The sequence below is a fragment of the Somniosus microcephalus genome, unplaced genomic scaffold, assembly GCF_052327205.1.
Source record: "Somniosus microcephalus isolate GS21.2 unplaced genomic scaffold, FLI_Smic_1.0 scaffold37, whole genome shotgun sequence".
Classification (NCBI taxonomy): Eukaryota; Metazoa; Chordata; class Chondrichthyes; order Squaliformes; family Somniosidae; genus Somniosus; species Somniosus microcephalus.
The window spans coordinates 46,491-63,833 of NW_028225224.1; the positions used below are offsets into that span (position 1 = coordinate 46,491).

The 17,343-nt window shown below is 47.2% G+C and overlaps 1 long non-coding RNA gene across 1 annotated transcript; it reads right to left on the minus strand.

The window, feature by feature from the left end:
- Positions 1–1,386: 1,386 nt before the first annotated feature.
- LOC147083851 (uncharacterized) lies at positions 1,387–16,481 on the minus strand. Its single transcript, XR_015075958.1, has 2 exons — positions 16,112–16,481; positions 1,387–1,696 (listed from the first exon to the last, which is right to left on the minus strand). It is a non-coding gene; the product is annotated as an uncharacterized LOC147083851 (long non-coding RNA).
- Between the last annotated feature and the right edge of the window lie 862 nt (positions 16,482–17,343).

Below are 17,343 nucleotides of genomic sequence, written 5' to 3' on the forward strand. Positions count from 1 at the left end.
GATTGTAAATAGCTGAGGCCCCAACACTGATCCACGCGGCACCCCACTAGTTACAGCCTGCCAACCTGAAAAAGATCCGTTTATCCCTACTCTCTGTTTTCTGTCTGTTAACCAATCCTCTATCCATGTTACTATATTACCTCCATCCCCGTGAGCCCTAATCTTGTGTAATAATCTTTTATGTGGCACCTTGTCGAATGCCTTTTGGAAATCCAAATATACTACATCCACTGGTTCCCCTTTATCTACCCTGCTAGTTACATCCTCAGATAACTCTAATAAATTTGTCAAGCACGATTTCCCTTCCATAAAACCATGTTGACTCAGCCTACCCATGTTATGATTTTCTAAGTGCCCTGATACAACTTCCATAACAATGGATTCCAGCATTTTCCCAACGACTGATGTCAGGCTAACTGGTCTGTCGTTCCCTGTTTTTTCTCTCCCTCCTTTCTTGAATAGCAGTGTTACATTTGTGACCTTCCAATCCGCTGGGACCGTTCTAGAACCTCGGGAATTTTGGAAGATCAAAACCAATGCATCCACTGTCTCTTCAGCCACCTCTTTTAGAACCCTAGGATGTAGGCCGTCAGGTCCAGGGGATTTGTCAGCTTTTAGTCCCATTAGTTTCTCTAGTACTTTACATTAAATTCCTCACCCTCATTAAACCCTCGGTTCCCCACCATCTTTGGTTTGCTTTTGTGTCTTCTACTGTGAAGAGATACAAAATATTTGTTTTAACGTTTCTGCCATTTCCTTATTCCCCATAATAATTTCTCCTGTCTCTACCTCTAAGGGACCAACGTTGTCAGCTGTGGCTCAGTGGGCAGCTCACTCGCCTCTGGGTCAAAGGGTGGTGGGTTCAAGTCCCACTCCAGAGACTCGAGCACATAAAGCTAGGCTGACACTCCAGTGCAGTGCTAAGGGAGTGCTGCACTGTCGGAGGGGCCGTCTTTCAGATGAAACGTTAAACCGAGGCCCCGTCTGCTCTCTCGGGTGGATGTAAAAGATCCCATGGCAGTATTTTGAAGAAGAGCAGGGGAGTTATCCCTGTTGTCCTGGGGCCAATATTTATCCTGCAACCAACATAACAAAACCGATTATCTGGTCATTATCACATTGCTGTTTGTGGGAGCTTGCTGAGTGAAAATTGGCTGCTGCACTTCCCACATTACAACAGTGACTACACTTCAAAAAGTAAAGTGCTTTGAGACGTCCAGTGGTCGTGAATGGCGCTATAGAAATGCAAGTCTTCCTTTACTTTTGCTACTCTCTTCCTTTTTGATGCTTTTGATTTAATGATTAAACATTTAAGAAATTATTGCAGTGACAAAGACTGTTTGTGAAACTGGAGGAAATTTGTCTTTAAATAATCTTTTAAAAAACTTTTTTAAATGTAAGATTGAACATTTTATTTACAGTGAATGACATTTTCAGAGCTCAGGTCTCAGCTCTTTGTACAAAGTCACAAGCCCTCATGCCTACAAGGCAGGGGTCCCAGTCTCTACAAGCTTCTTGGTCGTCTTCACTTGTTCATCCGGATAATGGGTCTCCAGGAATTCACACAGATGAGGGTCGGCGCTCCCAGTGGAGGGTTTGTGCAGATCCAGCAGACTCTGGTTGACATTCTTCTCCATCTGCAGGGCTCTCTGCATCGCCAAGCGGAGCCTCTCGCTCTCCCGGCCGAACAAGTGGACTGTAATGAAACTTAAAAACTTAAATTAATTTTTAAAACTTATTAAATTAAATTCACCCCGGCCAGGGTGACAATGCGCTCCAGTCCCCGCGGTGCCCGCCGGTCTCGGAAGGTCTCAAGTGTGCCGGCGGACACCGCGTGCTCCATCTCCAGGGCCACCCGGGCGTGAACATGGCCGCGTAAGAGAGGCAGGCAATCGGGCCGAACGACCCCCTCGACCGCCCGCTGCCTGGACCTGTTTATGGCCACTTTCATCAGGCCCAGGAGCAGTCCTATGAGGAGGTCCTCCGCCCTGCCCGCTCCCCTTCGCACCGGGTGACCAAAGATCAGGAGCATGGGACTGAAGTGCAGCCAAAAATCGAGGAGCAGCCCCTTCAAATAGTGAAAGAGGGGCTGCAACCTCTCACATTCCACATAGATATGGAACACGGACTCCTCCAGGCCGCAGAAATAGCAAGCAGCCTGGGAGTCCGTGAACTTATCCAAAATCTTATTGCACGGGACTGCTCCATGCAACACCCTCCAGGCCAAGTCCCCAATAGATAAAGGGAGGACTCCCGCACAGAGAGCCCTCCATTGGGGACCTCTGCCTCTGCTGGACGGCAAGATGGCACGCCAAGGCGTGTCCGGACAGCAGGCGAAGATGACAAAGTGGAGAGTGTGCAGGAGCAGCCCATACAGGAAACCCCTCCGCGCAGAACTAAACATCACGGAGGGCATTTCCCCGAGATGGCTCAAGTTGAGAGGCGCCGGTTCCCGAGAGGGGTTTTGGGGCCGTGCGCTGATGAGGAATTCCGTCTGAACGGGGATCAGTTCGGACGGGACCACCCCATGTGCTTGAGCCTCCTCGATACACCTAGTGGAGTTGGGGCCCAGTGCCGCGGGATCACGGGTGTCAGACGCACCACCTAAGCTCCTACCTTACCTGTCAAGAGGGAAGGAGTTGTCTGTCACGTCAGGATGCCTCCTTTGGGGCATGCGAGTGATCATACCACCAAAGCTGCGGAAACATGTCCTGAACGAGCTGCACTCAGGACATTGTGGTATTGTCCGGATGAAGGAGTTGGCACGAAGCTACTTCTGGTGGCCCGGTCTGGATCATGAAATTGAAGTTGAAGTGAAATCATGCCCATCATGCGAGACAACCAGGGATACGCCAAGAGCAGCGCCACTGCATCCATGGGAATGGCCAGTGACACCGTGGCAACGGATCCATTTGGACTTCGCAGGACCAGTGGAAGGAACGATGTTCCTGGTCGCGGTGGACTCCCATTCCAAATGGCCGGAGGTTGCAGTAATGTCCACTACCACTACCACTACGGAGAAAACCATCGAGACTCAGAGAGATGTTCGGGGGATTTGGTCTGCCGGAGCAGATCGTAACCGACAATGGAACACAGTTCACATCCCAGGAGATGGAGGAGTTCCTCAAGAGCAATGGAATCCAGCACACATTCTCCGCACCTTATCATCCATCCATGAATGGATTGGCGGAGAGATTTGTCAGAACGCTGAAACGCGCGTTGAAAGCTGCAAGAAGTGATGCTCCTCTAAAGCAGCGCCTGAATGCTTTCTTGCTGAAATACCGAAACACGCCTCATGCTACGACTGGAGCATCTCCTGCTTACCTACTCATGGGAAGGCAGCTATGGACACGCCTTGATCAAGTCAGCAGACGAGCTCAGAGGTCCAAAGAACGACACTTTGTGGTGGGGGGCAAAGTCCTCGCGCATAACTACACCACCCCGGAGTGGTGGGTCCCAGCTACGGTCATTCAAAAGACGGGCCCCGTTTCATACCGAGTCCGCACCGGAGACGACCGAACATGGAGACGGTATGTAGACCAGTTACTGCCAGGACAGTCGCCACAGGTTACCCAAAAAACATAGGATCAAGGACCTGCTGGGGGCTCCAGCCGGGACTGGTCATCCGACCCTGAGATGGTGGCACCATCCACTCTTGTGCCATCGAGGAAGCCACGCCTGCAGGGTCACGGGAGAGCCAGCCAGAGCCTGCTCCTGAGACTAGGCGTTACCCCCAAAGAGAAAGGCAGCCTCCAGAGCGCCTTAGTTACAGTTAGTGCTAACCTGTGTGCATGGGGCAGAATAATCCCGAGGGTTAGCGGAATGTAGAGGCAGTCTACCATCTCTTCCAAAGTTATAGTCATTTTCAGTTACTCTGTTTTATGGACATTCTATTTTAAGGGGGAGGAAATATGTTGTGTATTTTGAATGTGTATTAGAATTGCCCACATGGGATACCGTAGTGGTGATTTGCAATGCACTATGGGAAATGTAGTGCATAGAGTGAAGAAGCACATTGTAAATAAAATGGCCGTTAACTAAACTCTCCACCCCGGAGTCCTTCTTAATTGTTATAGAGATAAGGGTATAAAACCCCTTGAGACACAACACTTGGGCTGATAAGTGGCAGGTAACATTCGCACCACACAAGTGCCAGGCAATGACTATCACCGACAAGCAAGCGTCTAACTACCGCCCCTTGACATTCAACGGCATTACCATCGCTGAATCCCCCACCATCAACATCCTGGGGGGTCACCATTGACCAGAAACTTAACTGGACCAGCCACATAAATACTGTGGCAACAAGAGCAGGTCAGAGGCTGGGTATTCATGGCGAGTGTCTCACCTCCTGACTCCCCAAAGCCTTTCCACCATCTACAAGGCACACGTCAGGAGTGTGATGGAATACTCTCCACTTGTCTGGATGAGTGCAGCTCCAACAACACTCAAGAAGCTCGACACCACCCAACACAAAGCAGCCCGCTTGATTGGCATCCCATCCACCACCTTAAACATTCACTCCCTCCACCACCGGTGCACCGTGGCTGCAGTGTGTACCATCTACAAGATGTACAGCAGCAACTCGCCAAGGCTTCTTCGGCAGCACCTCCCAAACCCGCGACCTCTTCTACCTAGAAGGACAAGGGCAGCAGGTGCAGGGGAACACCTGATCGAATACACATATCCCTGAAGGCAGCAGGACAGGCAGATAAGGTGGTTAAAAAGGCATATGGGATACTTGCCTTCATTAGCTGAAGCATAGAATATAAGAGCAGGGAGGTTATGATGGAGCTGTACAAAACGCTAGTTAGGCCACAGCTTGAATACTGTGTGCAGTTCTGGTCACCACACTATAGGAGGGATGTGATTGCATTGGAGAGGGTGCAGAGGAGATTCACCAGGATGTTACCTGGGCTGGAGCGCTTCAGCTATGAAGAGAGACTGGACAGGCTGGGGTTGTTTTCCTTGGAGCAAAGAAGGCTGAGGGGGGACCTGATTGAGGTGTACAAAATTATGAGGGGCACAGATAGGGTAGATAGAAAGGAACTTTTCCCCTTAGTAGAGGGGTCAATAACCAAGGGGGCATAGTTCCAAGGTAGGGGCAGAAGGTTTAGAGGGGATTTGAGGAAAAACTTTTTCACCCAGAGGGTGGTTGGAATCTGGAACTCACTGCCTGAAAGGGTGGTAGAGGCAGGAACCCTCACAACATTCAAGAAGCATTTAGATGAGCACTTGAAACGCCACAGCATACAAGTCTACGGACAAAGTGCTGGAAAATGGGATTAGAATAGACAGGGCTTGATGGCCGGTGTAGATACGATGGGCCGAAGGGCCTCTTTCTGTGCTGTATAACTCTATGACTCTATGACCACCAACTCCAAGTCAAACACCATTCTAACTTGGAAGTATATTGCCATTCCTTCATCGTCACTGGGTCAAAGTCCTGGAACTCCCTCCCTGACAGCACTGTGGGAGTACCTTCACCACACGGACTGCAGCGGTTCAAGAAGGTGGCTCACCTCCACCTTCTCAAGGGCAATTAGGGATGGGCAATAAATGCTGGCCTTGCCAGCGACGCCCACATCCCATGAACGAATAAAAAAAACTTCATCCCATAACACGCGTACAAGGGCTCAGTAATGTTTAATTCATCAGAAAAAGACAAAGTACAACAACATACTGGTCAGCTTAACAGAGTCTCATCATATTTATGAGGCCACAAACTTAAAATAGTCACAAATAAATCCAGTAATGAATTCAGGAGTAGTGTCTTTACCCAGAGAATGGTGAGAATGGGGAACTCGCTACCACAGGGAGTGGTTGAGGTGAACAGCACAGATGGATTTATGGGGAAGCCACACAAGGGAGAAAGGAATGGGAGGAGATGTTGATCAGGTTAATTGAAGTAGGGTGGGTGTGGGGCATAAACACTGGCATGGACCAGTTGGGACGAATGGCCTGTTTCTGTGATGTACATTCTATGTAACACCATCAACAGTCAATCGAAGGGAATCATCAGCATAACAGATTGAAAGATTAAACAGCAGTGCAAAAATTTATAAAACATTCATCCATTCCACGTTCATGTCACTCCAGCTGTCTCCAGGGCCCTGCGCTACAGAACAGTGTGACCTCGCTGGTGTCTCTTCAGCTCACCGGAGCTTTTAAAGCTCTTAGCACAGTCAGAGCATTTAAATGGTCTCTCATCAGTGTGAACAAGCTGGTGTATCTTCAGCTCCCCGGTGCTTTTAAAGCTCTTACCACAGTCAGAGCATTTAAACGGTCTCTCATCAGTGTGAACACGCTGGTGTATCTTCAGCTCCCCGGAGCTTTTAAAGCTCTTACCACAGTCAGAGCATTTAAATGGTCTCTCATCGGTGTGAACTCGCTGGTGTGCAGTCAAATTGCTGCAGCTTTTAAACCACTTCCCACAGTCAGAACATTTAAATGGTCTCTCCCCAGTGTGAACAAGCTGGTGTATCTTCAGCTCCCCGGTGCTTTTAAAGCTCTTACCACAGTCAGAGCATTTAAATGGTCTCTCATCAGCGTGACCTCGCTGGTGTTCCAGCAGGTGGGATGACCGAGTGAATCCCTTCCCACACACAGAGCAGGTGAATGGTCTCTCCCCAGTGTGAACACGCTGGTGTCCATTCAGATGCCCGGAGCTTTTAAAGCTCTTACCACAGTCAGAGCATTTAAATGGCCTCTCATCAGTGTGAACTCGCTGGTGTGTAGTCAAATTGCTGGAGCTTTTAAACCACTTCCCACAGTCAGAACATTTAAATGGTCTCTCATCAGTGTGATATTGCTGGTGTTGCAGCAGGTGGGATGACTGAGTGAATCCCTTCCCACACACGGAACAGGTGAACGGTCTCTTTCCTGTTGTCTCCAGCTGGTGCCTCTTCAGCTCCTGGGACATTTGAAAGCTTTTCCCAGTCAGAATGTTTCACCGGCCTCTTCCCCAGTGTGAACTCGCTTGTGTGCCAGCAGATTTGAGGACCGAGTGAATCTCTTCCCACACACTGAGCAGGTGAACAGAATCTCTCCTGCTCTCTCCAGCTGGTGTCTCTTCAGATCCTGGGACCTTTTAAAGCTCTTCCCACAGTCAGAACATGTGAACAAGCTGGTGTCTCAGGAGGGTGGCAGAATGAGAGAATCGCTTCAAAAACACAGAGCAGGTCAACGGTCTCTCATTGGTGTAGACAAGCTGTGTCTCAGCAGCACGGAGGGTGCAATTAATCGCTTCCCACACACGGAGTGGGTTAAAGGTCTCTCCCTCGTGTGATCTTGCTGGTGTATCATCGGAGCGGATGACTGAGTGAATCCCTTCTGGAACACGGGGCCGGTGAACGGGCTCTCCCCAGTGTGTAGCCACTGCTGTTGCTTCAGGTACTTGTAGATTTTGAAGCTCTTCCCACACTCAGAACATTTAAAAGGTCTCTCATTAGTGTGAACTCGCTGGTGTGCCAGCAGATTGGAGGACCAACTGAATCAGGTCCTGATGAATCGAGCGACTCTGTCTGTTCTTGACGTGATGTTCGGTCTGAGCTTCCTGTCTGTAAATGCTCCACTTCTAAAACCCTGTAAAAGGAGTGTAGAAAGGGGTAAGAGGGAGAATGTTGCCTCATGTCCCCCTTTCCCAGCCCAGGGGCAGTGAAGCTGATTTTCAGGCCCCAGCTGCTGCACAGGTTACATATGAACATACGAATTAGGAGCAGGAGTCGGTCACTCGGCCCCTCGAGCCTGCTCCGCCATTCAATAAGATCATGGCTGATCTGATTACTCCACATTCCCACCTACCCCCGATAACCTTTCACCCCCTTGCTTATCAAGAATCTATCTACCTCTGCCTTAAACATATTCAAAGACTCTGCTTCCACCGCCCTCTGAGGAAGAGAGTTCCAAAGACTCACGACCGTCTGTAAGAAAAAATTTCTCCTCACCTCTGTCTTAAATGGGCGACCCCTTATTTTTAAACAGTGACCCCTAGTTCTAGATTCTCCCACAAGAAGAAACATCCTCTCCACATCCACCCTGTCCAGACCCCTCAGGATCTTCTGTTTCAATCAAGTCACCTCTTACTCTTCTAAACTCCAGCGGATACAAGCCTAGCCTGTCCAACCTTTCCTCATAAGACAACCCGCCCATTCCAGGTATTAGTCTAGTAAACCTTCTCTGAACTGCTTCCAACGCATTTAAATCCTTCCTTAAATAAGGAGACCAATACTGTACACAGTGCTCCAGATGTGGTCTCACCAATGCCCTGTATAACTGAAGCATAACCTCCCTACTTTTGTATTCAGTTTCCCTCGCAATAAACAATAACATTCTATTAGCTTTCCTGATTACTTCTTGTACCTGAATACTAACCTTTTGCGATTCATGCATTAGGACACCCAGATCCCTCTGCATCTCAGAGCTCTGCAATCTCTCACCATTTAGATAATATGCTTCTTCTTTATTCTTCCTGCCAAAATGGACAACTTCACATTTTCCCACATTATGCTCCATTTGCCAGATCTTTGCCCACTCACTTAACTTATCTATATCCCTTTGTAGCCTCCTTATGTCCTCTTCACAATTTACTTTCCTACCTATCTTTGTGTCATCAGCTAATTTAGCAACCATGCCTTCGGTCCCTTCATCCAAGTCATTTATATAAATTGTAAAAAGTTGGGGTCCCAGCACTGATCCCTGTGGCACACCACTCGTTACATCTTGCCAACCAGAAAATGACCCATTTATGCCTACTCTCTGTTTCCTATTAGCTAGCCAATCTTCTAGCCATGCCAATATGTTACTCCCTAAACCATGAGCTTTTATTTTCCGCAATAACCTTTGATGTGGCACTTCATCAAATGCCTTCTGGAAATCTAAGTACAGTACATCCACCAGTTCCCCTTTATCCACAGCACATGTTACTTCCTCAAAGAACTCCAATAAATTGGTTAAACATGATTTCCCTTTCACAAAACCATGTTGACTCTGCCTGATTACCTTGAACTTTTCCAAGTGCCCTGCTATAACGTCTTTAATAATAGCTTCTAACATCTTCCCGATGACAGATGTTAAGCTAACTGGCCTGTAGTTTCCTGCTTTCTGTCTCCCTCCCTTTTTGAATAAAAGGAGTTACATTCGCTATTTTCCAATCTAATGGAACCTTCCCCGAATCTAGGGAATTTTGGAAAATTAAAACCAACGCATCAACTATCTCATTAGCCACTTCTTTTAAGACCCAGAATGAAGTCCATCAGGACCCGGGGACTTGTCAGCCCACAGCTCCAACAATTTGCTCAGTACCACTTCCCTGGTGATTGTAATTTTCTTCAGTTCCTCCCTCCCTTCCATTTCCTGATTTACAGCTATTTCTGGGATGTTACTTGAATCCTCTATAGTGAAGACCGATGCAAAATACCTGTTCAATTCAACTGCCATCTCCTTATTTTCCATTATTAATTCCCCAGACTCACTTTCTATAGGACCAACGCTCACTTTGTTAACTCTTTTCTTTTTTAAATATCTATAGAAACTCTTACTATCTGTGTTTATATTTCTAGCTAGCTTTCTCTGGTACTCTCATTTTTCTCTCCTTATTAATCTTTTAGTCATTCTTTGCTGTTTTTTATATTCTGTCCAATCTTCTGACCTGCCAGCCATCTTTGCACAATTATATGCTTTTTCTTTAAGTTTGATATTATCTTTATCTTTTTTAGTTAACCACGGATGGTGGGTCCTCCCCTTGGAATTTTTCTTTCTCGTTGGAATGTATCTATTCTGTGTATTCTGAAATATCCCCTTAAATGTCTGCCACTGCGACTCTATTGACCTCTCCCTTAACCTAATTTGCCTGTTCACTTTAGCTAGCTCTGCTTTCATGCCCTCATAATTGCCCTTATTTAAGTTTAAAATACTAGTCTTGGGCCCACTCGTCTCTCCCTCAAACTGAATGTAAAATTCAATCATATTATGATCGCTGCTACCTAGGGGCGCCTTCACTATGAGGTCATTAATTAATCCTATCTCACTGCACAATACCAGGTCTGGTATAGCCTGCTCTCTGGTTGGATCCAGAACGTGCTGTTCTAAGAAACTATCCCGGAAACATTCTACGAACTCCTCATCTAGGTTACCTTTGCCCATCTGATTTTTCCCGTCTATATGTAGATTAAAATCCCCCATGATTATTGCCATACCTTTCTGACAAGCTCCCATTATTTCTTCCTTTATACTCCATCCTACCGTGTGGTTACTGTCAGGGGGCCTGTACACCACTCCCACAAGGGACTTCTTGCCTTTATCATTTCTCATCTTAACACGCAGGTGCAGCAAGCAATTAGGAAAGCAAATGGTACGTTAGTCTTTATTACAAAAGGATTGGAGTATAAGAGTAAAGTCTTACCGCAATTATATAGGGCCTTGGTGAGACCACACCTGGAGTATTGTGTACAGTCTTGGTCTCCTTACCTAAGGAAGGATATACTTGCCTTAGAGGGAGTGCAGCGAAGGTTCACCAGACTGATTCCTGGGATGGGGGGATTGTCCTATGAGGAGAGATTGAGGAGACTGGGCCTATATTCCCAGGAATTTTCAAGAATGCGAGGTGATGTCATTGAAACATCTACAAGGGTTGACGGTGGATAGGCAATGACAAACATTTAAAGATCGCATGGATGATCTACAGAATTTGTTCATCCCTGTTTGGGATAAAAAACAAAAAAGGTGACTCAACCGTGGCTAACAAGGGAAATAAGGGATAGCATAAGATCCAAGGAGAGGACATATAAATTGGCCAGAAAAAGCAGCAAACCTGAGGATTGGGAGCAGTTTAGGATTCAGCAAAGGAGGACAAAGGGATTAATTAAGAAGGGGAAAATAGAGTACGAGAGTAAGCTTGCAGGGAACATAAAAACTGACTGTAAAAGCTTTTATAGATATGTGAAGAGAAAAAGATTGGTGAAATCAAGTGTAGGTCCCTTGCAGTCAGAATCAGGGGAATTTATAATGGGGAACAAAGAAATGGCAGACCAATTAAATACATACTTTGGTTCAGTCTTCACAAAGGAGGACACAAATAACCTCCCAGAGATGTCGGTGAACATAGGGTCTAATGAGAGGGAGGAACTGAAAGAAATCAGTATTTGTAGGGAAATGGTGTTAGGGAAATTGACGGGATTGAAGCCGATAAATCCCCAGGGCCTGATAATCTACATCCTAGGGTACTTAAGGAAGTGGCCCTCGAAATAGTAGATGTATTGCTGGTCATCCTCCAAAACTCGATAGACTCTGGTACTGTACCCATGGATTGGAGGGTAGCTAATGTTACCCCACTATTCAAAAAAGGTGGCAGAGAGAAAACGGGGAATTATAGACCAGGAAGCCTGACATCGGTAGTGGGGGAAAATGCTAGAGTCCAGTATAAAAGATGTAATAGCAGAGCATTTGGAAAAGTGTGACAGGATCGGACAAAGTCAACATGGATTTACAAAAGGTAAATTGTGCTTGACTAATCTACTGGAATTTTTTGAGGATGTAACTGGTAAAATTGATAAGGGAGAACCAGTGGATGTGGTGTATTTGGACTTTCAGAAGGCTTTCGATAAGGTCCCGCATAAGAGATTAGCGTGTAAAGTTAAGGCACATGGGATTGGGGGCAAGGTATTGACTGGGATGGAGAACTGGTTGGCGGACAGAAAGCAAAGAGTTGGAATAAACGGGTCTTTTTCCGAGTGGCAGGCAGTGACTAGTGGGGTACCGCAGGGATCAGTCCTGGGACCCCAGCTATTCACAATATATATTAATGATCTAGACGAGGGAATTGGATGTAATATCTCCAAGTTTGCAGATGACACAAAGCTGGGTGGGAGTGTGTGCTGTAAGGAGGATGCCGAGAAACTCCAGTATGACAGGTTGGGTGATTGGGCAGAGGCATGGCAGATGCAATATAATGTGTATAAATGCGAGGTTATCCACTTTGGTGTCAAAAACAGGAATGCAGATTATTTTCTGAATGGCAATAGATTGGGAGAAGGGGAAGTGCAACGAGACCTGGGTGTCCTTGTGCACCAGTCGCTGAAGGTAAGCATGCAGGTGCAGCAGGCGGTTAAGAAGGCAAATGGTATGTTGGCCTTCGTAGCGAGAGGGTTCGGGTACAGGAACAAGGATGTCTTGATGCAGCTGTACAGGGCCTTGGTGCGACCACACCTGGAGTATTGTGTGCCGTTTTGGTCGCCTTATCTGAGGAAGGATGTTCTTGCCATGGAGGGAGTTCAGCGAAGATTCTCCAGGCTGATACCTGGGATGGCAGGAATGACGTATGAGGCGAGATTGGGTCGATTGGGCTTATACTCGCTGGAGTTTAGAAGAATGAGAGGGGATCTCATTGAAACTTATAAAATACTAACAGAACTAGATAGACTGGATGCAGGAAGGATGTTCCCGATGGCCGGGGAGTCCAGAGTCAGGGGTCACAGTCTAAGGATAAGGGGTAAGCCATTTAGGACTGAGATGAGGAGGAATTTCTTCACCCAGAGAGTGGTGAACCTGTGGAATTATCTATCACAGAAGGCAGTTGAGGCCAATTCATTAAAAATACACAGTGCTCCTGGGAGTTAATGTGCGTAGGTCCCTGAAAGTGGCGGGACATATTGAGAGAGTGGTTAGCAATGCATATGGAATCTTGGGCTTCATAAATAAAGGTATTGAGTACAAAAGTAGAGAAGTTATGCTGAACCTTTATAAAGCGCTGGTTAGGCCACAACTGGAGTATTGCATCCAGTTCTGGTCACCACACTTTAGGAAGGATGTGAAGGCCCTTGAGAGAGTGCAGAGGAGATTTACCAGAATGGTTCTGGGGATGGGGGATCTTAGCTACAAGGACAGGTTGGAGAAGCTGGATTTGTTTTCATTAAAGCAAAGGAAGTTGAGGGCTGATTTGATCGAGGTGTACAAGATTATGACGGGTTTGGATAGGCTAGACGGGGAAAGGCTGTGCCCACTAGTTGATGGTACAAGGACTAGGGGACACAGATTTAAGGTTTTGGGCAAGAGATACAGAGGGGATGTGAGGAAAAACTTTTTTATGCAGCGAATGGTGAGGACCTGGAACTCGCTGCCGACGGAAGTGGTGGAAGCGGAGACACTCAATGTTTTCAAGGGGAAACTGGATAGGCACTTGAGGGAAATAAACTTGCAGGGCTACGGGGATAGAGCGGGGGAGTGGGACTGACTGGATTGCTCTGCAGAGAGCTGGCTCGGACTCGAGAAACTGTTTCCAGTGGCAGGAGGGTCGGTAACCAGAGGACACAGATATAAGGTCATTGACAAAAGAACCAGAGGCGAGGTGGAGAATTTTATTGACGCAGCGAGTTGTTGTGATCTGGAATGCGCTGCCTGAAAGGGCGGTGGAAGCAGAGTCAATAATAACCTTCACTGGGGAATTGGATAAATACTTGAAGGGGAAACATTTTCAGGGCTATGGGGACAGAGCAGGGGAGTGGGACTAAATGGAGAGCTCTTTCAAAGAGCCGGCACAGGCACGATGGGCTGAATGGCCTCCTTCTGTGCTGTCTGATTCTAGGAGCCACTCCTGGAGTGGAGTGGTGCCCGCAGGGATCGCTTGGCAGGAAATTGGGAGGAGGTGGTTCACACGCAGACAGCACCTGATTTCGAGACGCTGTCCTTTTAAAATTTGTCCTCCACAGGCAAGGAGGGACTCGGTCCCTTTAATAAAAATCACATTGAAAAGGAGAGTCCCTGTCCCTTTAAGAGCCCTCCGCCCACCACTCCCAACCTTTTCGTAAAGTCTTTGAAATTAATAATAAAGGTTCATGCAGAAAAAATGTGTGTCTGACTGTATTTTAGTGAGTATCTGTGTCTGTGTGTCTGTCTGACTGTATGTGTGTGTGTCTGTGTAGAATAGCATCATAGAATGATACAGCACTGAAGGAGGCCATTCGGCCCATCGTGCCTGTGCCGGTTCTTTGAAAGAGCGATCCAATTAATCCCACTCCCCCTGCTCTTTCCCCAAAGCCCTGTAAATGTTTTCCCTTCAAGTATTTATCTCAATCTCTTTTGAATTATAATATCGAATCTGCTTCCACCGCCCTTTCAGGCAGCGCATTCCAGATCACAACAACTTGGTGTAAAAATCTGTTTCCTCATGTCACCTCTGGTTCTTTTGCCAATCGCCTTAAATCTGGTTTCTGTCCCTTCAGCCATTGGAAACGGTTTCTCCTTATTTACTCTCTCAAAATCCATCCTGATTTTGAACAACTCTATCAAATCTCCTCTTAATCTTCTTTGCTTAAGGAGAACAACACCAGCTTCTCCCATCTCTCCACGTAACTCAAGTCCCTCATCCCTGGTCCCATTCTCGTAAATTTCTTCTGCACCCTCTCTAAGGCCTTGACATCCTTCCTAAAGTGTGGTGCCCAGCGGAAGCCTAGCCAGTGTTTTATAAAGGCTTAGCATAACCTGCTTGCTTTTGTACTCTATTCCTCTATTATTAAAGTCAAGGATCCTGTATGCTTTTTTAATAGCCTTCTCAACTTGTCGTGCCACCTTCTAAGATTTGTGTACATACACCCCGAGGCCTCTCTGTTCCTGCACCCTCTTTAAAACTGGACCATTTAGTTTATATTGCCTCTCCTTATTCTTCCTACCAAAATGAATCACATCACACTTCTCTACATTAAATTTAATCTGCCACGTTTCTGCCCATTTCACCAGTCTGGCTACATCCTCCTGAAGTCTGTTACTATCCTCATTGTTTGCTACATTTCTGAGTTTCGTGTCGTCTGTAAATTTTGAAATTTTGCCCTGGATCCCCAAGTCCAGGTCATTGATATATATCAAAAAAAGCAGTGGTCCGAATCAATGTTCACGTTAAGTTGCGTGGCCACGCAGCGGTCTGGAGGTCCCGCGCAGCCGGCTCACCGCCCTATAAATGGAATAAACGCGCATGCGCGGAAATTTGAATGGGCCGTGCAGCCCGTTAAAGGGGCCACGCACCTCAAAAAAAGAGAGGGAACATTGATCCTAATACCGACCCCTGGGGAACATCACTGTTTACCTCCCTCCAGTCTGAAAAGCAACCGTTCACCACTACTCTCTGCTTTCTGTCAATTCAATTCAATTCAAATCGCTTTATTGGCATGACAAGGTACTTCTTATGTTGCCAAAGCATCGAAAAACATTCATGGTTGTACACAAAAATACAGATCTATCCATAGTGTATAAACAGATATATCCCTGAGTGTATAAATATACATTCATATATAATTTGTATATACTCTTTTCTTATATTTAGTGGTTGTCCCTCTGTTTATGGCAAGCTGTAACATAGTGTGCCGCTAAGGTTACACAATTTCTCTCTTCCCCTAGTAGGTAGGGGAGTTTTTGGTCGTCATTCAAATTTCTGAATTCCGGGCATATTTTTGTGAATTTTGGGTAGAAATTCTCCCTTATGCCCTGATATTTTCTACAAGCTGTGAGGAAGTGCATCTCTGTCTCCACCACTCCCTGACTGCAGTGAGAGCATATCCTGTCCTCTCTTGGTAGCCGGGTCTGCCTGTGTCTACCTTTTTCGATCGCCAGGCTATGTTCACTAAGTCTGTACATTGTCAAGGTTTTTCTCAGTTTGCTATCCTTTACCATGGTCAGGTAATCAGCCATGTTGTATTGTCTGTTTAGGGCCAAGTAGCAATTGAGTTTGTTTTGGGTTTTTGTTGCTTCTGCCCAATATGACAGATATTTTTCCTTTTGCTTAGCGACGATTCCCTTGGCAGAGAATTGGGAGGGGGTGAGTGCAAACAGCACCTGATTTCTCGCCAAGCACTCACGGGAGCAGGGGATTTGCTCTCATTTAAATGTCAGTCTCTTAAATATACATTACTATAAAAAGGGAGATGCTGTCCCTTTAAAATCGGTCATCCACGGGGACGCGGTCCCTTTAATGAAAATCTCATAGAAAAAGAGAGCGCCTGTCCCTTTAAGAGAACCCCCACCACGTCCATATTTCTCTTAATAAAGTGCTTGAAATTAATAATTAAAAACGCAGAAAATTAATATTAAAAAAATTAATTCAGGGAGAAAAAATATTTTTACTCACATTTGCTCCACAGGGTTCCTTGTTTCTGTTTCATCAATTTAAAAACAAACTGCTTTTTTTACGATCAGCCATGATTGCATTGAATGGCGGAGCAGGCTCGAAGGGCCGAATGGCCTAATCCTGCTCCTATCTTCAATGTTTAAAACAAGTATCTTCTGTAAAATAAAATTAGTTTGAGCTGTAAAAGGAACATAAAAAATAAACTTTCCCAGGATCACAGATTCTAACCAGGCCAAAATAACAACAGAGAATGCTGGAAAAACTCAGCAGGTCAGGCAACATCCGTGGAGAGAAATTTACAAAATGGCGGCGGGCCGATCCCAGGTCCCGCCTCCTCCTTCGCCGCGATTGGTCGGTCCTCCAGGCTCCGCCTCCCCTCGCTCATTGGTGGAGAGCTCAATGTCAGTCAGTGCACGTCGGCGACGTCGTGACGTTGCAGGGTGGGTGGTTGGAGCAGGCGGGAGATTAAATTCATTTAAATTAAATCTCCCGTCAGCCTCCTCCGTCCCAATCAGCCGGCGCAAGTCCCGCCTCTCGGGCTCCCCGATTGGTTGGAGGACCCGCCGCCGGCTCGCTCCTCCAGCCCCGCCCCGCTCGCTCCCTATTGGTCGGAAGCTCCCGTCAATCAGGCCCTGGGCCCGGGTCCTATCTTCTATGTACTTTCAGTGATGACTTTTATAAACTGGTTTTACAGGAAATTAGAAGAGGAGGGGAGAGATTTGAAGACACTCGGTCCCTTTGTGACTCTAAAGCTGCAGCTGACCCCGCGCATGCGCCCCATGGCCCCGCCCTCTCCTGCTCCACAGGCGCCCGGCCCGCACCGCGCATGCTCAGCACACACCCTGGGCCCCTGTCAATCATCCTCCCCCTCTGAACAGGCCCCGCCCCCTCCCCCTACTCCGCATGCGCCGCCGGGACCCGCTCCCGAAGTTGAGCCGCTACCGCGCCTGCGCAGGGCCTCGCATTCTGGGGAAGGCCCGGGCAACCGCGAGAGTCCAGATCACCGGCGGAAAGTGAGTTTTATCAGGTTTTTTTATATAGAGGAGAGAAGCGCGGGCGGGGAGATAAATAAAAAGAAAATACAAACCGCACCGTCCCAGCGCCCTCCCGGCGCGGAGCGGAGCGGATTGAGCCGCCGCAGCCCCTTGTCTTCTGCAGGGAGCCGGACTGGGGCACGTCATCAACTCCACGGCGGTGACTGATGGGAGCTCCGACCAATAGGGAGAGAGCGG